The sequence below is a fragment of the Myotis nattereri genome (assembly GCF_964212035.1).
Source record: "Myotis nattereri genome assembly, chromosome: 2".
In the NCBI taxonomy this organism is placed as follows: domain Eukaryota; kingdom Metazoa; phylum Chordata; class Mammalia; order Chiroptera; family Vespertilionidae; genus Myotis; species Myotis nattereri.
The window spans coordinates 124,396,554-124,418,671 of record NC_138076.1 but is presented as its reverse complement, the minus strand read 5'-3'; the positions used below and the strand labels follow the sequence as shown (position 1 = coordinate 124,418,671).

Genomic DNA, 22,118 nt, shown 5'->3' with positions numbered 1-22,118 from the left:
AGTGGGTCACAGCACGTGGGTGTCCACAGACCTCCACGCTCACCCTACCCTGTGGCCTGCCCTGGAGCCACCAAAGGGGCTGATGAAGCTGTGATGAAACAAGCTTTAGGCCCCAGCACAGTGCCTGTCACCGCAGCCCCTCTGAACAGTCTGTGAAAGAAAGGCAAAACAAGCTCCAAGCTCAGCCTTGCCACAAATTCATGGTTCCTCTTGAGCCAGTCAGTTGCCTTCTCTGGATCTCAGAGTCCCCACTTCAAAGAGAAATGGTGGGTAAGTAGAATATTCAGTGACAATATGATGAGCTATCAAGCCATGAAAAGACCTGGAGGAAACTTAAAGGCATATTGCTAAGTGAAAACCAATCTGAAAGGGTACATATTGGATGACTGCAATCATATAACACTCTGGAAAAAAACAAACTGGAAACAGGGAAAAGACCCAGGGTTGCCAGGGAATTGAGGAAAAGGAGGAATGAACAGGTGGAGCAAAGGGGATCTGAGGGCAGGGAAGCTACTCTGCGTGATACTGTCAGGGCGGATACATGCCATTACACATCTGTTAACACCCACAGAATGAACAACACAAAGAGTGAACTCTGATGGACTTCAGTGTAAGGTGTTAATAATAAGAGCAAGTGGGGGAGAAGGGAAGGAACTATCTATACTTTCTGCTTAGTTTTTCTGTAAACCCAAAATTGCTCAAAAAAATAAAAGCTATTAATTTAAAAAACAAAACAAGCCTGAGCTGTTTGGGCTCAGTGGATAGAGCATCAGCCTGTGGACTGAAGGGTCCCGGGTTTGATTCCAGTCAGGGGAATATGCCCAGATTGTGGCTCAATCCCCAGTGGGGGCCGTGCAGGAGGCAGCCGGTCAATGATTCTCATCATTGATGTTTCGATCTCACTCTCCCCCTCTTCCTTCCTCTCTAAAATCAATAAAAATATATTTAAAATAAATAAAAAACAAAGGTGGGGAGAGTAGGTCTTGCATGTTTTTTCTCCACAGGGCCTTTCCTCAGGATTCTAAAATAAAGCAAAATTTAAGAAAGTGCTTCACTTTAAGTAGGTCTGTCCTATGAAAATTCAGATCTCAAAATAGATAACTGAGCCTTTGCCTGACAGGACTTGTCACTGAATCCTGTCAAATGGCGATCCCTCTGGGAATTGACAGAACCAGAGCTCATACACACTCACACAGCATGCCGCTCACCAAATGCTTGCTTCCCAGGCCTGGGGTGGATCTGCCTAATCAGCTGCTCACCCAAAAAGAGACAAGACTATGCCCCACCCTGCCAGGACCAGAGGTGCACCCACATCTGGCACCCATGCAACACAAGGCACTTCAGGTGGGGGCTCTGAGTGCAGGCCCTGCCCAGGGAGGAGGCAGGCAGGGGCTCTGCGTGCTGGGGAGCAGCCCTCCAGTGCTCAGAGCATCACGGGGCCTGGGAGCCCACAGGGCTCTGGGGCACCAGCATTAGCAGCTCCAGGAAAGCAGGGCTCCCTGTTCAGCTCTGCCCACACTCCACCTCTAGGCCTTAATCATCTCTGGAAAAGGTCTGTCCCAGGGAAGAATGAAGACTCCAGCATCTGGACAGTGCCACAGCTCCCAGGACACAGGAGTGGACAGGATGAACTGAGCATGAACAAGGGGCAGAAGGAGCACCCATCCTACCCTTGGTCATTTTTCATAGAAATGTTCTTCCATCTCAGAGCCACTCTGCTCAGACAGAGATAGACATGAAGATTGAGACGCTCTAGAAGTGCCAATGGCCCGAAGCCCTCAGACCCTTGGCTGAGGTCACCATCACAGAGGACCCACCCTGACCCAGAAAATACAACCCACTGATTCTCTCTTGCACCAGCCACACTCCTACCCAGTGGCTTACCCCTGAAGGCCTGACAAATGCCCCACCTCCCATTCCAGAATGCATGGTCATTCAGTTTGGAAACAAGGCCATGCAAATGGCTGATACCCAGGCTGAGCACAAGCATTTGTTGTTCTATATGGGACCAGCCCAACCTGACCCAGCCAGCCATGGGGAATAGACCAGGCACAGCCAGCCAGACAGGGAGATGCCCAGCAAACCATGCTCTATGGCGAGTGCTACGCCAGGAACAGACTTAGCCAGGGCCTTCATGAAGGCCCTGTTCCTTCCTACCTACCATAGGTCATTCTCTAGGAGTTTCTCCCACCCAGCCCGCTGCCTCATCCAAGTCCCACTTCACCCTTGAAGAAAGGTCAAGGCTCATGACACCAAACTCTAAACCTCGCTCTCAGAGTCCCTCACACACATCATCTTCTTTTGGAGATTTTTCTCCCTAAATGAGTTTTCTCCAAACATTTTTTTTTAATGTGTAAATCACACATCTGACTTACATGCAAAATATTAAAGTCAAAACATAGACAAAAGATTTGGATTGACACTTTACCAAAGATGTTACATGGATGGCAAACACCTGAAAAGATGTTCAACATCATTAGTTAGTAAAGAAATGCAAATTAAAACCACCATGAGATTTCACTACACACCCATTAGAATGGCAAAAACAAAAAGAAGCCTGATATACCAAGTGCTGTTGAAGATATGGAGCAAAGGAATGCTCATGCTTTGCTGATAGGAATGCAAAATGGCATACTTTGGGAACAGTTTGGTGTTTTCTTAAAACATTAAACACACACGTGCCATATGGAATACCACTCCCAAATATTCCCATTCCAAGAGAAATGAAGGCTTGTGTTCACACAAAAACCTGGACATGAATGTTGACAGTAGTTTTACTCATAATTGATAAAGGCTAGAAACAACCCAAAAGTCCTTTAATGGGTGAACGGATGAACACACTGGTGCATCCATCCACACAATGGAATACTACTCAGCAAAAGAAAGGAATGATACGCACAACTTGGATGGATCTCAAAACATTATGCTGAGTGAAAGATGCAGGCTCAAAAGCTACATACCATAGGAGTCCATCTGACATTCTTGAAAAGGCACAATTACAGAAGTGCAGAGTTGTCAGGGGATGGGCTTGGGGGAAGGGTCCTAGAGGGGCAGCACAGGAGGGCACCGTCTGAGGAGACAAAAGTTCTGCCTCTTGACTGTGGCGATGAATACCCAACTATATATATTTGTCTAAATCCACAGAACTGTGCACCACAGAGTAAATTTTGCCGTATGTAAATTTAAAATTACATTTTTAAAAAGTCCTCCTTATTCTGCCCAGAGGGCCCAGCTCCAATCTATCTCTTCCATAAAGACCAGTTATCTCCATGACTATAGCCCTGAAATCACTATTTTTTTCTGTCTTCCCAGATTTAGTCCTCTCTTCCTTCCTCTCTTTCTCTGTCCCTCTCTTGTTTATACACAGCGCAATCAAAACCCTACCCATCCCTGCCTAGCCAGCGTAGCTACCAGTAAGTGGTTGAGCACTGACCTATGAACCAGGAGTTCAAGGTTTGATTCCCAGTCAGGCCATGTGCCTGGGTTGTGGGCTCGATCCCCAGTGTGGGGCGTGCAGGACGCAGCCAATCAATGATTCTCTCTCATCACTGATGTTCCTATCTCTCCCTTCCTCTCCATTCCTCTCTGTAATCAATAAAGAAAATTTTAAAAGCCACACAAAATGTTACTATAAATTAAAAAAGTTAAAAAAAAAAAAACCTTACCCATCCAACAAAGCTTGCTCAAGTGCCTCCTCCTCTGTGAAGTCTTCCCTGACTCCTCCCAGCTGCATCGGAATGAATCATCTTTACCAGGCACCCCCTTGTTTGTGCCTCTAATTAGTCCTTCTTTCATCTTACAGGCTGTCAGTGTTTGCTTTCAGTCTGTCTCTCCTGCTGTATCACAAGCTCGTTGAGGACAGGGACCAGGTCTTCCCTCCACATTCCCCACACTGCACCTGGCACAGTCTAGGCACACAGTGGGTGCTCTGAGACCACAATGGATTGACTGAGGCCAGGTGCAAGTGGAGGAGGCTGATGCCAAGAGCATTGGGCTGGCAGTGCTGGGCTGGCAGTGCTCTGAGTGGTACTTTGCCCTATGTAAATTTAAAATTACATTTTAAAAAAGTCCTCCTTATTCTGCCCAGAGGGACCAGCTCCAATCTACCCACTGGTAGCCACTGGTACTTCTCCTGCACAAGCAGCACAAATACTGCCTAAACCTTCAAATACTGAAAGTGACCTCTGCTCCCTTCCAACATGAGGCCATTCAACTTACGATGGAATATTTCTGAAGATGCTTTTGCTTCCTCCATGCCACCCAGCACCATTCCAAGCCCCAAGCAGAAAGATGTTGGGCGCGCACCTGTTGAAGGACTGGAGCCTCTCTTGTCATCAGGGTGTGTCATTTCTCACTTCCAGAAGGCCCTCTCCGCAGCAATAGCAGGTCAGGTCCATCTGCTCTGAGACAAGTCCATTATGTAGAACTCCCAGGCACAGGCACAGTGAACCGGCAACACCACAAGACCACTCTGTGACTGGGTTTTTCCAAGCACGTCCCCAGCCTCTCTTTATAAATTCTAGCTTGTCCAGGGCTTAAGGACCATCTATAAGCGATTTATTTGATAAAAACTTATACAGTGGTTAGTATTTGCCAGGCAAAAAAACTAAGCACTTTATAAACAATAACAGGTTTAATCTTCACATCAACCACATGAGGTTGGTTCTACTATTATCATGCCCATTTTGCAGAGGAGAAAATAAGGCACATTGCAGTTAGATAACTTGCTCCAAAACTATCCTGTCCAAACTTAGCCACTAGTTCCTCATGGCTACTGAGCACTTGAAAAGTGGCTAATTCAAATTGAGATGTGCTATTAAAGTGTGAAAGAATACATGCTAGATTTCTAACACTTTGTATGAAAAAAAAAAGGTAAACTATCTCAATTGTTTTAAAGTATTGATTATATGTTTAAAAATATTTTAGGCATAGTAGTTTAATAAAACACATTATTAAAATTCATTTTACCACTTTCTTTACTTCTTAAATGTGGCCCCTAGATGACTTAAAATTATCTATCTGGCTTATGCCATATCTCTATTGGACAGCACAGGTCTGGAGTCTGAGCTCGTAGCCACCACGCCATGCTGGAGTCATCTTCCCCTGCCCCCGCCTCAGGGTGCAGCCTGTCCCTAACACCTGTTCATGCAGCTGGTACAAAGATGATGGGGATCCAGGCAGTAACTCCCACATCTCCCCTTTCTGTCTCCTCTAACTGCCTGGACCCTGCCCCACCCCGCCCCCACATCTCTCAGCCTTGCCTCCATCAGGAATCCCAGAATGCCAAAGTGGGAAAATACCGCCCCCATTGCCTAGTACAATCCCCACTTGCTGCATGTGGAGAAACTGAGGCCCAGAACCACATGGATGACCTAGATGTCATCTGGTCCAATTTCCCACCCAGTGCAGAGACCTCCAAAGCATCCCTAACGAGTTCCAGGTAATGAAATTCTATGTAGTTCTAGGTGGTACTACGCAGTGAAACTGACTTAGAGCAGATGGAGCTGACCTACTACTCCTGCAAAGAGGGCCCGCCTTCTGGAAATGTGAAATGACACACCCTGATGATGGGACGGGTCCAATCCTCATCTGCCCTCTGCTAAGACACTCACAACACCAGCAAGCTGCATGGTTAACAGGTCAGGGCGTATCCACCCTCCAAAAGCAGAGGTGACTCCCAAGGTGGCCCGAGCAGCACAGAGCTTAGTGGACTAAGGTTTTCCTTGACACAAATCCCACCACACCACTAGGCACACAGACTCAGTTTAAGGGGTGGTGCGAAGACTCAGATCGACCTGGGTTCAAACTCCAACCCAAGCATTAATCTCTGTGTAACTTTTTTCCTCTTCTGTACAGTAAAGGTTAAAAAACAAAACAAACAAAAAACGAACCCTACCTCACAAAGATTAAAGGAGATGATGTAGGCAAAAATGTCTAGAATAACACCTGGTACCTAGTAGGCACTTCATAAATGCTCATTTCCCTTCCCCTTCCTTTGTCAAATGAAAGCCCAAATATGTTTTCACCACAAGAATTGATAGTTCCTATTCTATACTTTTATAATTGATGTTTTGAACTTAAATGCAGGATTTTACACTTAAATCTATTAGATTTTATCTTGAGGAAAGTATACATGTTCACATTGCTAGATAGCAAGTAATTTTCAATGTCTAAAAGTCGAAAACAATTTTTGAAAGTGCAGTAGGGTACAGTTAAATAAATTAAGGGGCATTCTGCCTGGCCAAGTGTGGCTCGGTGGTTGAGCACTGACCCATGAACCAGGAAGTCACAGTTCGCTTCCCAGCCAGGGCACATGCCTGGGTTGTGGACTCGATCCCCAGTTGGGGGGGGGGGGGGGCGTACAGGAGGCAGCCAATCAGTGATTCTTTCTAATCCTTAATGTTTCTATCTCTCTCCCCCTCTCGCTTCATCTCTCTGAAAAAAAGAAACAGAGAATGCACTTAGTCTGTGCCAGGTTTGTGTTAAAAGATAAATTTTAAAAATTAAGGGGCATTCATATAATGTAATCTTATTCAGACCCTTACAATTATGGTTTTAAGTGATTTTTATGACATGGGATATTGCTCACTATATAGTATTCAGTAGGAAGAAAGGAGTATAATTGCAATTATTTAAAATATATAGTTTACATGAACACAAAACGGGAGAGACCTATACCAAAATACTAACTGTGCTCATCCCTAAGTTGTGGTACTATGCACCATTTTGTTTCTCCTTTAACTTATAAAGGCTTTCTACAATGAGCATGTATGAGCTTTAACAGACAAAATGTTTTTTAATTTCATATTTCTGCATTCTAGTCAATTAAAATGATTCAGAATCCTGCTTGCTGCCTTAAACACCCACAGAATCTACAGAGGACGAGAGAAGACAGCTCTGAGACATATTGCTGGAGACCTCCCCACAGGGTGACGTGAGCTCCATTCAGTACCCAGGATAACCTTTCAACCAGGTACCAATCCATCGTACTGCTGTATCAGCCAGATCATACTTACTTCTCTCAAACCCAAGAAAATCATTAGACTCCAAGTTCTTACTGAACATTCCTCCACCCAAACTATATTATTTTCCAAGACTTGATAGAGTGAACATGTGGTGGCTATTAGTTACCTCAACTTCATTTTGAAGTCCCCTTAGATTTTTTTTGTTCAAATATCTGACCTGGAATTTGGGGGACCAACAAGAAGCCTAACAGCCTGACACTTCCAGGATCCCCAGCTTGCTACATTGAAGAAATAAATGAGGGTGGCATTTGTTATTTGGCAACTCTTATCTCCGCCCAGACCCTGGAGTGATTCCGTGGTCAGTCATACAGCTTCGCAGGACCCCAACCACAAGCCAGAAGGGAGTGGCAAGAAATATTCAAAGTGATGAATACCAAGAACCTACAACCAAAATTACTTTATCCAGCAAGCTATCATTCAGAATTGAAGGTCAGATAAAGGGCTTCACAGATAAGGAAAAGCTAAAGGAGTTCATCACCACCAAACCAGTATTATATGAAATGCTGAAAGGTATCCTTTAAGAGGAAGAAGAAGAAAAAGGTAAAGATACAAATTATAAACAACAAATACACATCTATCAACAAGTGAATCTAAGACTCAAGTGAATAAATAATCTGATGAACAGAATGAACTGGTGATTATAATAGAATCAGGAACATAGAAAGGGAGTGGACTGACTATTCTTGGGGGGAAAAGGGGTGTGGGAGATGCGGGAAGAGACTGGACAAAAATCGTGCACCTATGGATGAGGACAGTGGGTGGGGAGTGAGGGCGGAGGGTGGGGTGGGAACCGGGTGGAGGGGAGTTATGGGGGGAAAAAAGAGGAACAAATGTAATAATCTGAACAATAAAGATTTAATTTAAAAAAAAAAAAGAGTCTGGCAACCAGAACTCAAAAAAAGCAAAAGCAACTCAGTGTGGTCTGATCCTCTTTCCTCCCACAGTCCTCCTTAACCTTCTCACAAAGTCTGTTCTACCCTCACAAAGATCAAGGCAAGATAAGAGACTGCCTCCCAGAACATTCCACCACCTGCCTCAAGCAGGAATCTCCCCCTGACTGTCTTGTGCCTTCTTGCTCTGCCTGTGCCTGAAAAAAAAAGAAAAAAGAAAGAAAGAAAAGAAATCCCTTTATGTTGTCCAGCTGATCCAGGCCTGTTGCTTCCCCACCCAGAGCTCTGCCCACTGCACAAATTGCCTCCCCAGTCAACTATTACTCAAGGCTCAACGCCAAGATGGAGATCATCCAGGAAGAAACAAAAGTAGCCTTTAATCCGGTCAGAAAGATTCACGCAGACGTCTCAAGGGGCTTGAAGGGAAGGGGAAGACCGGGCTCCGGCAGGGGTGAGCCGGGCAGCAGCGGGGCTGTCAGGTATCACACACAAAGCCTTTGTTAGTGAGACAGGGAGCAGAATGCTCCGCCAGATAATGGGCTCTAAGCAGCTCAGGTTTCACTGAGTCAACAGCCCCCTTCGGAGGAGAGGCCCACCCTATGTGTCATCAGCCCCTCCCCAGTGCCCTTTGCACTGATCCCAACACCCTGTCCTTCCTTTCGGCCGGATATGCAATCCCATCCCCCAGGAGGGTCACCCAGCCTTAGCACAGCTCCCATTTCCTGCCCCTGGTGACTCCTCTGAAGTCTATTGTTCCCATGAAGTTTGGGTCAAAGGAAGCTGCGTTCCCACCCATGGGGGCCCGCCTACCCTCAGCACCGCCAAGGAGCTGGCCCACACCACAGGGAGCCAGGCCCATCCTCTTGCCTTTCCGTGAGCCTGCCAGTTTTAAAGGCAGGAGAGGTGGGCACAGATCTTAGGGACTGGAGTTTTAGTGGGAAAGTTTCCAAAGATCCAGTCGCTACCAGCTGAAGGCTCCAGCACCATGTCACACAGGTGATTAGAATCTCCCCAACATCTAAATGGAAAACCCAAAAGTAAGGGAAGAACTGTCCTTTCAGGAGGGGTCAAGGCAAAGCTGGAATTAAAACACAGAAGTTGGTGCCCTGGCTGGTGTGCTCAGTGGTTGAAGCGTGGGCCCATTCAGGGTCACAAGTTCAATTCCTGCTCAAGGGCATGTACCTGGGTTACAGGTTCAATCCCTGGTCCCTATTCAGGGCTCGTGTGGATGGCAACCTATCGATGATCGATGTGTCTCTCCCACATTGACCTTTCTCTCTTTCTCTTTCTTTCTTTCTTTCTTTCTTTCTTTCTTTCTTTCTTTCTTTCTTTCTTTTCTTTCTTTCTTTCTTTCTTCTTTCATCTATCTGTCTATCTATCTGTCTCTGTCTCTATCCCTTTTTTCCCTCCCTCCCTCTCTCCCTTCCTCCCTCCCTCTCTCCCTCCCTTCCTCCCACCCACCCTCTCTCCTTTCCACTCTGTAAAAAAAATCAATGAAAAAAATATCCTCAGGTGAGGATTAACAAAAAAAAATTTTAAATAAATAAAATAAGCCCTAGCCGGCTTGGCTCAGTGGATAGAGCATCAGCCTGCGGACTGAAGGGCCCCAGGTTCGATTCCGGCCAAGGGCACATGCCTGGGTTGCGGGCTCGTTCCCCAGTAGTGGGTGTGCAGGAGGCAGCCAATCAATGATTCTCTCTCATCATTGATGTTTCTATCTCTCTCTCCTTCTCCCTTCCTCTCTGAAATCAATAAAGAAATATATATTTTTTAAAAAATAAATAAATAAATAAAATAAAATAAAACATAGGAACTGGAGACTGTGCTGCCAGGGACAAAGCCCTGCCCCCTCCTCCACCTGGGCCCCAGAGCGATTAAAGCAAGGGGGGGAAGGGGGATTGGAGAGCAGCTGTTCAGCTCCAATTTCAGAGCTTTAAAGGGAGCTCTCCTCCCAACCCCTGCCAACAAAGGGTCATGGAGGGCAAAGGAAGACAGGCTAGGTAGAGCCATCCCTACAAGCCCTGAATTTCCCGGGACTGGCCAGAACAACAGGAAAGTCAGCGGAGCAAAGTGGTGGCCCATGTCCTCCACCTCCACCGGAGAAGGAAAGAAGCCACAGATTAGGCAAAAGGTATTGATTGCTCTGTGACAGTCACTAGCACAAGACTCCAGAATGGAAACCACAGGAGACTGTGATAATCTGCATCCCAGGAGACCTTAGAAAGATAGAGACCTTCTCCACCTGGCTGAGTCATGTACAGACCAGCAAGGAGAATAGAGGGTGCGTTTTAAAGACCTCTTACGGATCCCTTCCAGAGGTGGCATTCTCAGATTCCACAGTTCTGTGCTTTTTGCTGGTTTGGAGACAAGTATTTCTGCCTCCTAACAACCTTATCTGAGCCACAAGATGACAGACATCACCCATATCAAACTGTTACAGCCTCCACCCCTGTTAGATGAAGGTGAACAGGGGGTCTGAACATTGGGATCCGCAGAGCAAGAGACAGAATGCAAAGTGAAAATAGTAGGTTCAAGTCCCAGGTCTGCAACTTATTGGTTGTGCAAGCTTAAGCAACTTACTGTCCCTCGAGGGGCCTCAGTTTCCCTGTTGTTATTTTTGAAATATATATTTTTATTGATTTCAGGGAGTAAGGAAGAGGAAGAGAAAGAAACATCAATGATGAGAGAATCATTGATCAGCTGCCTCTTGCACACCCCCCGACCAGGGACCAAGCCCACAACCAGGGCACATGCTCTCACCAGAATTTTACAGTGACCTCCTGGTTCACAGGTCGACACTCAAGTACTGCCAGGCCAGTTTCCCTGTCTTTAATATGAGGGAGCTAGATGCTGAAATTAGAGTGCCCAATAATGTTCAACAGGTTTACCCTGCGGTCAAGGCAAAACTGGAATTAGAACATTGGACTTGGAGGCCCTGTGGTCCCCTGTGACAAAGCCTGTCCCCACCTGCACCTGGCCCACAAGCTATCCTGGTCCTAAAGAGGAGCATGGTACAGGGCCTGGCCTATAGTAAACACCCAATTCAGGTTTGTTAAATAAACAGGGCAGGGTCTAGCAAAGGATGTTCAGAGAAGTTCCCAGGAAAAATGAGGTTCCATGCTGAAATAAGTTGGGGAGCATTGGCTACTGAGTCCCCAGGAAATGCCATGCACTGTGCTAGGTACTTTGCAAACATTGAAATTTCACAACAAACTTTTTGGGTATATATCAACTAACTCCCTCCCATATTACCCATCAGAAAACAACCTGAGAGTCTCAAACATAGTGAGGTAATGGCCAGCATTGTACACAGGTATGTCTGACCATGAAACCTGTACCCTTTCCACACTATCAATGCTGCCTTTAGAACAGACACCCTTGAAGCCCCGGCCACACACCTGGCCTAACCAGGTAAGAGTGAGGAGGGTCCCACCAGAACATTGGCATCCTCAGGGTGCATGGAGGAGCAGTGACCAGAGTTCCCATCCCAATGAGAGCAGTCTTGTTCCTTCCTTCCAAGAAACCCTAAAATATACGCCCATATCATTATGTTGTGGGAATGCAGAACCCATGAGGGCAGGTCTGCCTGTGTACCCTAACCCCCACCCCACAAACTATGTCACTTCCCCTGCCCAGTTCACTCCTTGAAAATGTTTCTGATAGTAAAACTCCAAATGGAGAGAAAACTGAAAGCAAAACAGAAAGAGATGAGGCAATGGAGACACTCAGGGGGGTCTCCTACTGCTCAACTAGCGAATCAAAGGCAACCCTTCCCTCCTATGCTGGCACTGCAGCATTCAGGAAATGTGCCAGTCATTCGCCTTGCTGCCACAGGAAAGTGTCGGATGGTCTAGAAAGCTGTAAAGAATTAAAGGTTCATCCATTTGACTGCACGGGCAGCTCCAAGGAGAACTGGACCACTAGAAAGTAGCTGTGGCTGGCATACACGGATTCCTCTTTGTCCTGGGGGCCAACTTTAAAAGTGTTGTCTATACAAATCTCCAGTGTTGTCTATTCAAATGGTCTCCTCCCCGTGATCTCCCCCAACCCTAATGATCAATAACCCACCCCATCAACAAGTGACAAAGACCTCAACTTCCTTTAGCCTTCTACCAACTTGTTCTCTGCTGTTCCAGGCAAGAAGAGAACCCCCTCTCCCTCAGAAAGACAGCTTCCTTCCAGCTCTGCCGGGTCCAGGCGAGTGGTGCCTGGGGGCCACAAGCTCCAACAATCGGAGACACTGTCTCTGGCCCACAGTGACGCAGGGAGGAAGCCCAGTCATGCCCCAAACCAACATCCTCGCAGAAAAAGACACACTCAGAAACACACAGTCCTCAGACGCTCGCTCACACTTTCAGACAGACAGCACTTTTCTCACGTGGAAATACGCTCAAACAAATACACCCACTAGGCCAGATGGACTCATGTGAACAGATGCCAGCCTCACATACACGCAAAGCCGAGGCAGGGCAGGCGGACCACTTCACATGAGCTCACCAGAACCCTTCACACGTCTGTGCGCAGACAGGGTGCTACCGAGAAACGTTTGCTTTGGGGCTCGGGAGCCTCCAGTCCCCATCAGGGGCACAACAGGCTTCTCAGCCCTGCAGAGCAGGGACCTCAGGACCGGTCCCCTTTGCTCTCCCAACGCTGAGCACTTAACAACCAACACGCCTACCTCCCAAAGGACCCAGCAGGGTAAGAGGCGTGGGTGCTGGGCCTCTTCCATCGCCGGGGTCCTTGGTTCTGCCTCTGGTCTTCTCGGCTCCCCACGCCCCCTTTCCCCAGCGCCCCGCGCAGCTCGCCCCGACCCTGCCGTCCGCAGAGCCTCCACGTGCCCGCTCGCCCCCGAATCCGTCCGGGTCGGAGCGCCTCGCGCGCCCCTCGCCCCGACGCCTGCCCGCAGGCCAGGGGCTGCCCCTCCCTCGCCGCCCCGAGCCTTACCGGTACCAGAGTGAGGGGAGGCGCGGTGGCTGCGCTAAGCCAGGTCCTCGGAGTCCGTCCCGCGCGCCAACTCTGGAAGCCACGGCCCCGCCGAGTTCCCGAGCGCGCGGCGCAGGCTCTGCGGGGACGGGAGGGGGTCAGCGCGGAGACCCGGCCCCCGCCCGGAGGCCGCCCCGCTGGGCGGAGAGGAAGGCGGGGCCGCGGACCGGGCCGCCCCGGCGCTCCCGAGCCCGGCTCGCCGCCACCCAGCGGCTCGCGGAGCGGCGCGGCGCGGAGGGAGGAGTTTTCCCAGAACCGGACTGCCGGGAAGGCCCGGAGACCCCCACGCCAGGAGCGGTGAGTCAACGGCCCAGAGGAAGGGAGCCGGGGCCGGGAGGGGCGGGGTGCGGGGAGCAGGAGCGGGGTCGGGCCGCCGAGGGAGCGGGGAGCGCGGCTGCGGAGCCGGCGGGAGCCCGGAGTCCGGGACGGGAAGGGGCGAGCGGAGCGCGCGGCCGGGGCGGGGCGCGGCGGGCCGGGCACTCACCTGGGGTGCCCGGCAGCAGGCGCCGGGGCCGGGGCCCTCCCACCCGCTGCCTGGAGTTGGAAAGGACGGAGCCTGGAATGTGCGGAATGAGGGCTGGTACGAGATGCGCGCAGCTGAGGAGGGAGCTGGAGGGCGTGGCAGCCCGGGCCCCTCGGGGTGGAGTCTGGGACGCGGGCCGGCGGGGGCGGGAGCCGGGCGGAGGGCGCGGAGCTGGCGGCCCTGGGACGCCGACCCCCAACTTTGACCTCAGTTTCTGGATCCGGCCCCCGCTGCTCCCCGCCCACAAGCGTTCCCTTTGATCCCTCGGCCGGACTCCCCCCCCCTCCCCGAGCCCCGATTCCTGCCCCTCCGGGCGGGGTGGCCGACTCTCCGTCACGGGAGCTGAAAACCTTCCCCTTGGCCGGAGCGGACATGTCTACGCGACTAACCGCGGGCTTCGCAGCCGGCCACCCTCCACGTCTACGGACGACATCCCTCCGCACAAGTCCCGGAAAGGCCGGGCAGGGGCGGGCTGCGGGCGCGCAGGAAGGGCTGCTCCTTCCCCGCGGCTCCCACCGGGGACATTCACTCCGGGGGACCAGGAAGCAGGAACTCCGGGCTCTAGTCCCAGCCCGCGGCCAGTGCCCCCGCGCTCGCGTGCCCTCCCGGCATGAGTCCTTCAGTCTCTCTTCTGTTCCTCGCCGATCTGCAGCGATGTCTCTGCAAAGAGTGCGCACTCTTTGGAGAAGGAGTAACTCCATGACTATTTATTCAACAGGTATTATGTGTCCACCAGGTGCTGTGGAAACAGTGAAGGGTAAGAGCTCAGCACCTACCCTCGAAGGAAGAACTTGTCAGTTAGCTGGGAAGAACACTGCCATAACGTGGGAATCTGGGTGTTAAACGCACCAGCAGAATTTAGTATCTTGAGAGACCCTAGAACCTCACTGAGCTCCTGTTTGGAAGTCTTCAGAACACTTTGATTTAAAGTAAGGTGTTACCGCATACCTCTGTCGTCCACCTTGTTGGGAGGGTGAAACCAAAGGACTTTTGAAAAGCTTTTTCGGAAAAATCAAATCCAACCTTTTTGGGCTCTTGTCACTTAGCTTTGAATTTCGATGGTTGTCCAGATCTTATCTCCCTCATCACACAGAAACTTCCTTGAAGATTGAGTAAATGTCTGATTTGTCTCCCACCCAGCACCAACTTGGTGTCTGGGATAGATAAGTACATGAAAAATATTGGAAAAAATGAAAAATGCTATCACAGAGGATATTGAAAAGAAAGTGCTATAAGTGCCAAAGTTGTTTCTACAAGAGGTATTCCAAAGATGTTCTGAACAATGACACCATCACTGGAGGAAGAGTGAAGGCAGCAGCTCTCATTAGCACATATAAGTTCTGGTATGCTTGTTAAGTAATGAGTCACAGGAGGACCTGGCCACACCTCATACACATGAAAAGATTGCAATACAGGACAGTATATAGGCATTAGCCCTTTTATATAATAATCATCTGCTGAGTGTCTGTTGACTGAGCACCATGCTAAGTGCAGGGGTAGGTCCCTGCCCTGTCCTCAAGAAGTTCACAGTCTAGGTGGGAAGATGAGAATTATAAAGTTCAATGGAAAACCAAAGTAAGGAACACTGAAATTCAAGTTACAGAGTGGACATTGATCTAGCTCCTGAAGGATAAATGAGAATTTACCAAATTAAGACTGGAATACTGCCTGGCCTGTGTGGCACAGTGGTTCATTGTCGAACAATGAACCAGGAGGTCATGGTTCCATTCCCAGTCAGGGCACATACCCAGGTTTCCAGCAGGATCCCCAGTGGGGAGCATGCAGGAGGCAGCTGATCAATGATTCCCTCTCATCATTGGTGTTTCTATCCCTCTCTCCCTTCTCTCAGAAATGAATAAAAATTAAAAAATAAATTTAAAAGAGAAGACTAAAATAACCACAAAGGTATAGTACAGAGGGGTGGTTAGGAGAAGTCTTGTAAACTGGTGTGGCTAGAGAATAGGAGCTGGGGAGAGTAGGTTACAGTAAGTGGGTGCCATGTTGTGAAGATCATTGGATTCCATGCTGAAGAGGGGTATTAAAAGGCCCTTTACACACAGGTGTGACATAACCAGTACCAACATCAGAAAGACCCCTCCGGCAACAGTGTCAGGGCTGCATCGGAGAATCAGGTGCCTTAAACTCAGGCAGTGGTCCTGAGGCTGATATGGGAAAGGGTGTAGGAAATAGTCCAGAGTTGAAATAAACAAGAACAGGTGACTAAGTGGGCTGTGAGGGTGAGAGAAGAAACAAAAATCACTAAATTTTGACAACTGAACTATTGGTGGTACCATTAACTGAGACAATTCAAATAGGAGAAACAGGGTGAGGTAGTAGGTAGGTCCAGCCAGGTTCAGAGGATTGAGGGGAAGGCAGGACAGAGCCTAGGGTGGGGACAGAACAACCTTTGAGTGTCACTTCAGCACAGACTACTGAGAGGAAATTTGGAGATCAGACAATTATTCCCAAATTTTAACTGTCAAGACTATAACTGGTCCCAGCTGCAGTGGTGTGACCTCAGACTTCAGCCTCCTGGTCCATGCCCTTACAGGCTTCTAGAGAGCTCTGTGCTTTCAGAAATGGCATGTTCCCAAGTTGTTGAGGTCCCTCTGGCTAAAGGAAAGTTCTTAGATGTAGAAATTGTGAAGGGTGAAAGACTGACCGATTTTATACTGACTAATAGACAGGACTTTCATTCCTTGACCCTCAGGAATAAATCTGTTGGTGGAAATATTTCATCTCTCTGGATCCAGCTAATAGAAATGCATATGGCTGCCCTCAAATGACAACATATAGTCCACAACTCCCCTCACTTCCTAGTGATCCAGACCACCTAGTCCTCATCAGGCTTGCTGAGGAGTGGTGCAGAAAGGTGGATGTGGTCAGAGCCCCTCTTGATGTAGGGAGGGTATCTGTGTTGTCTCTACTCCAAAATGAAAGTCAAAAATCATACTAATTATTCTTATGTTGTTTGATATCATTTGCATTTCTTTAATAAATTTTGTTTTTCCAACCTCTATGGTCATAATTACACAAAATATCCATATGATACTGTGTTAATCAAATTCAGGCACATCTATACCCTGGCCGGTATGACTTGGTTGAGCATCATCCCATGTACCAAGACGTTGCAAGTTTGATTCCCTGCACATGCCCAGGTTGTGGGCTTGTGCAGGAGGCAGCCAGTCAATGTTTCTTTCTCGCTCTCTCTCAAAATATCACTAAAAACATTTTTAAAAATTCAACCATATCACCCTGACTGGTTTGGCTCAGTGGATGGAGCGTCGGCCTGTGGACTGAGGGGCCCCAGGTTCAATTCTGGTCGGGGGCATGTGCCTTGGTTGCGGGCACATCCCCAGTGGGGGGTGTGCAGGAGGCGGCTGATCGAGTTTCTCTCTCATTGATGTTTCTGACTCTCTGTCCCTCTCCCTTCCTCTCTGTAAAAAATCAATAAAAAATATATTTAAAAAAAATTCAACCATATCTATGTGATGAAATAATTCTTTACAGCTATTAACTTTTTTTTTTTTTTTTTAATAAACCAACTGTGGAGATGTTGAGCAGGTAGTTAGATAACACTTGCAGAGCTAAAGAAAGAATTTCAGACTGTGGGAGATGTCAAATGTAAAATGGGAGTTATTCAGTATGAAGAGTGAGAAAGAAGATTAAAATAAATAACATGGGTCCCTGGAATACTGTATATACTCAAAACATGTTGGTAAAATTTCTTAATGTGCAAATTATCCGTGCATAGGGGACTAGTTGAAAACACTATGGTGCGCCCAGCCGGGTGTAGCTCAGCCATAGAGCGCCGACCTAGGAACCAAGAGATCACCAGTTCGATTCCTGGTCAGGGCATATGCCCAGGTTGCGGGCTTGATCCCCAGTGGGGGGTGTGCAGGAGGTAGCCAATCAATGATTCTCATCATTGATGTTTCTATCTCTCCCTCTCCCTTCCTCTCTGAAATCAATAAAAATATATTTTTAAAAAACAAAACAAAAACCCCCACTATGGTGCGCCCTAGCCACGTAGCTCAGTTGGTTGGAGTATCGTCCTGATATGACAAGGTTACAGGTTTGATCCCAGGTCGAGGCACATGTAAGAATCAACCAATGAGCCCTGGCCTGTGTGGCTCATTTGGAGCATCATCCATGCACCGAAAGGCTGCCAGTTCAATTCCTGGTCAGGGCACATACCCAGGTTGCGGGTTGGATCCCTGGTCAGGGTTCGTTTGGGAAGCAACCAATTGATGTTTCTCACATCAATGTTTCTCTCTTTTTCCTTCTTCTCTGTCTAGAATCAATAGAAACATATCCTTGGTGAGGATTTTTTTTGAAAGTAGCAATACTATATTAAAGTAGCAATTTTTTTTTTAAAGAATCAACTAATGAATACATAAGTAGAACAACGAAATTGATGTTTCTCCTTTCCTCTCTCAAAATCAATAAATAAAAACAAAAGAACCACTATGGAACTTACCACAATGAAATACTGTGGAGGATAAGCAAGTATGAGGAAGGGCTGCATTTATTGACATGGGAATTATCTCCAGGATATATCAACTGAAAAAGCAAGCTACTGAACAGAGTATATAATATGCTACCTTTTGTGCACAAAGGGTGGGAAATTACAAATACATTTTTATTTTTGCATTAAGAAACTGGAAAGATACACTAGAAAGAAACTAAAAGTGGTTAACTATAAGCGTAGGACAGGGCAAGGAAAACAAGAAGGGACAAATAGGGAACAAGGCTTTAATTATATAGTCTTTAAACTTTGTTTGCTTCATTGTTGTTTTAAATATATTTTCATTGATTTCAGAGAGGAAGGGAGAGGGAGAGAGATAGAAACATCAATGATGAGAGAAAATCATTGACTGGCCACCTCCTGCACGCCCCCCCCCCCCCCACTGGGATTGAGCCCACAACACGAGCATGTGCCATTGACCGGAATCGAACCTGGGACCCTTCAGTCTGCAGGCCGACCCTCTATCCACTGAGCCAAACCTCTAGGGCACTGCTTTGTTGTTTTTTAAAAAATATGTTTTTATTGATTTTGAGAGAGAGAGGGATAGAAACATCGAGGAGAAACATCATCAATTGGCTGCCTCTTGCACGCCCCCTACTGGGAATCGAGCCAGGAATCTGGGTGTGTGCCCTGATTGGAATTCAAACTGGCAACCTCCCAGTGCAGGAGATGATGCTCCACAAATTGAGCCACATCTGCCAGGCAAGTAATTTTTTTTTTAAAATCCGCACCAGAGGATATGCTTTTCATTGACTCTAGAGAGAGAGGAAAGAAGAGGTAGAGGGAGAGAGAAACATTGATATGAGAGAGAAGTATCGATTTGTTGCCTCCCAAATGAACCCAAATCAGGGATGGAACCCACAACCTGGGTATGTGCCCTGACCAGGATTTGAACCAGGAATCAAACCTACGACCCTCATTGGATGGGATGATGCTCTAACCAACTGAGCCACACCAGCCAGGGCTAGTCTTTAAACTTTTTTTGAATTTATTACTATTTAAAATTTATATACCTGCTACATAAGACTGAAAGCAAAATCATGACTTTTTTGAAAGTAATATTTTTATCTTACATTGGTTAGTTTGTCCTGAGCATGCCTTAGTACCCTAGAAATTGCATTTAGACTCCACTTTAAAAAATCTTGATCTAATTCCTAGCTCTCACCTGCCTGTCACCCTCCTTTACTCTCAGACCATTCTTCTTCCTAACTTTCTTGAGCCAAGACTACAGAGGAGAGAGAACTACTGAATTATTACACTCGGAGTCCTTGAAAATCATGAGAAACAGAATCTGAGTAGGTAGTGCTTAACTACATGTTAAAACACTGAGGCTTAAGAATCACTATGTTAAACCAAAACGTGTAGTAAAAGGTGGTAATCTGACTGACGGGGAGCACTCCCACTGCCACTCCCCCCAGCTGCACCCTCTGTGTAGTCCACTCTCTTTCCTTGCACTCCAACGCCTGGGCCACAGCCAGGCCCAAAGGCAACATGCAAAGGAGCTTGGGCCTGATGGACCAAAAGACTAGGCAGAGCCAGAACAAGTCAGACACACCCATTTCACATTTTTAAAACTTCCATTAACATCAGGGCTATTTTGGCCTGGGCTGTTCCTTCAAGTAGAAACGGAGAGATGGTTACAAAGTAAGGAATGTAGGGTAGGATCAGAACTGAGACTAGAACATGGATAGTTAATTACCTAGGAAAATAATGTTTTCCATTCTTCTCACAATAGTCCCTAGAAAACCATCTAAAATTGTTTTTATGAGCATTTAAAAACTATTTTATGTAACTGGATGGCTAAAAAAATCAACTGAGATGCACTGTTTTATTTTAAAAGAACATGAATAAACATGATATTTGCCACCATCCTATACCAAATGCTTACTATGCGCCAGATCCCAGGCATTTTACCTGGACTAACTCAACTGGTTTCTGTACTTCAGAAATATTAATGTCTCTGTCCTTCAGAAAAGAATCATGCCATAGCACAACTCTAGTGGGAACATTATAAGGTCCAGTCGTTGAAGTCACCCTGAACCCTTCCTTGCTGATTCCCTTGTTGGGTTGCAGAATCTGTGCTATTCATTTTAATACATTTGTAATGTGCATCCTTGGTCAGTAGGTGGCGCCAAGAAACCATCTGTGGCATAATTAGGGCTTGCCTAAAGTTCTGACAGCATCAATGGCAAATCCTGCATTTACTGTGGCATCCTCTTTTGTGGAGAGGAATTATGTGTTGGTCTATAAAGAAGACTAAGACTTTTAAAGAATATACAATGACTATGATAACGAGGAAACCCAAGTGGGGAGAGGAGACAAAACAATCCAACATGCAACTGGTCAAGAAACGTGTTATAAGGGGTGGATGGAATCTGGTCAGTCTTTGGTAAGCCCTTAGCTGGGGTCCAGATGAGGAAATTTAAAAAAAGACTACAGACTGGAAAGTAGACATCAGACCTATGGCATGAGTACACAGGTAGGAGCCATTCTACCCAGAGGGGAGCTGAGGCTGAGGAGAAGGGCAGCTTGCAGCATCCCAATATTTCCTCCATGTAGCAAGGGGTCTCCAGTGATTGGGGAAAGGCAGCTTTAAGGTCCTGCACTTCCTCAGCGTAAGATTATACTTCTCCCACGTTGTGCACGCCCACCATTCCAGAATCTCCCCTCCGGTTCCTTAGCTCAAGCACCCATGGTCTTTTCCTAAGGTCTGTACATTCTGCCCTGAGCAGTATCTTCAGCCATGAACAACTTGTAGCTGTCCAGAAGGTAACCAGAGATCAAGTCAAAACACATTTATGGAAATTGCATTTATGGGGAGCGTGCAGGAGGCAGCCAGTGGATGTTTCTCTCTCATTGATGTTTCTATCTCTCTCTCTCCCTCTCCCCCCCCCTTAAAATATATTTTTATTGATTTCAGAGAGGAAGGGAGAGGGAGATAGAGACATTGCCAGGATGAGTGGGGAGAACCATGGCATTCAAAAATTGAAGATCATGTAATTCAAACTCTCTCAATTAACAGATGAGGAAAGAGGCATATAACAAATCACTGGCAGAAAAAGGGCAAGAACCCAGGGATTTTGCCTCAGTTGACCTATCACTTCATTTCTGCACCTGTAATGCTATCTAAAGCAGTGGTCGCCAACTGGTGGTCTGTGAGGCCCAAAAGGTTGGCGACCACTAATCTAAAGGAAGCGAATTGATGCTAGTTTTTTTTTTTTTTTTCTTCATTGATTTCAGAGGAAGAGACAGAAACATCAGTGATTAAGAATCATCGATTGGCTGCCTCCTGCATGCACCACACTGGGATCAAGCCCACAACCCAGGCATGTGCCCTAACCAGAAATTGAACCATGAACTCCTGTTCTAAGTCACTGCTAACCTCTGATCCACACCAGATGGGAAATACTAGCTGCTTTTATGATTCACTAAACTTCTGATCAAAAAGAACCTTCTGCAGGCCTGTTTTAGATTTTTAAATAACATTTGCTGATAGCATTCATGTCAATAATCATTGATATTATTCCTGGTCACTGAAAAGTATATAAAACTGGCCCAGCTGGTGTGGTTCAGTGGTTGAGCATCGATCCATGATCCAAGAGGTCCTCAGTTCGATTACCAGTCAGGGCACATGCCTGAGTTGCAGGCTCAATCTTCAGTGGGGAGCGTGCAGGACGCAGCCAGTGGATGTTTCTCTCTCATTGATGTTTCTATCTCTCTCTCTCCCTCTCCCCTCCCCCCCTTTAAAATATATTTTTATTGATTTCAGAGAGGAAGGGAGAGGGAGATAGAGACATCAATGATGAGTTATTGATCAGCTGCCTCCTGCACGCCCCACACTGGGGATTGAGCCCACAACCCAGGCATGTGCCCTCACTGGGAATTGAACCATGACCTCCTGCCTCATAGGTTGATGCTCATCCACTGAGCCATGCTGGCGGGGCCCTTCCTCTCTCTTTAAAATCTCTAAAAACATACATATTTTTTAAAGTATATAAAACTGCCCGACTCTATGAGAGCTTATAGTGATGCTTCCTTGAAGATTAGTCCACTATTGCCAAGTGATGAAATGTATTATTACAGAACATGACAGAAGGAACTATGTAATGGATGGGACTTTGAAAAGAAGAAGGGGGACACCTCATTTTTATATAAATTATTTTTTATTT

At 47.1% G+C, this 22,118-nt stretch overlaps 1 protein-coding gene across 3 annotated transcripts in view; it reads right to left on the bottom strand.

Moving 5' to 3' along the window:
• Nucleotides 1-13,102, bottom strand: part of TEAD4 (TEA domain transcription factor 4) — a 69,729-nt gene extending 56,627 nt beyond the window's left edge. For 2 of the 3 annotated variants that reach the window (XM_081082558.1, XM_081082559.1), the window contains exon 1: nucleotides 12,860-13,102. The gene's annotated coding sequence lies outside the window, so the exon portion shown is untranslated. The remainder of the gene's footprint in view (nucleotides 1-12,859) is intronic. The other variant, XM_081082560.1, reaches the window with a different exon arrangement.
• Nucleotides 13,103-22,118: the final 9,016 nt, after the last annotated feature.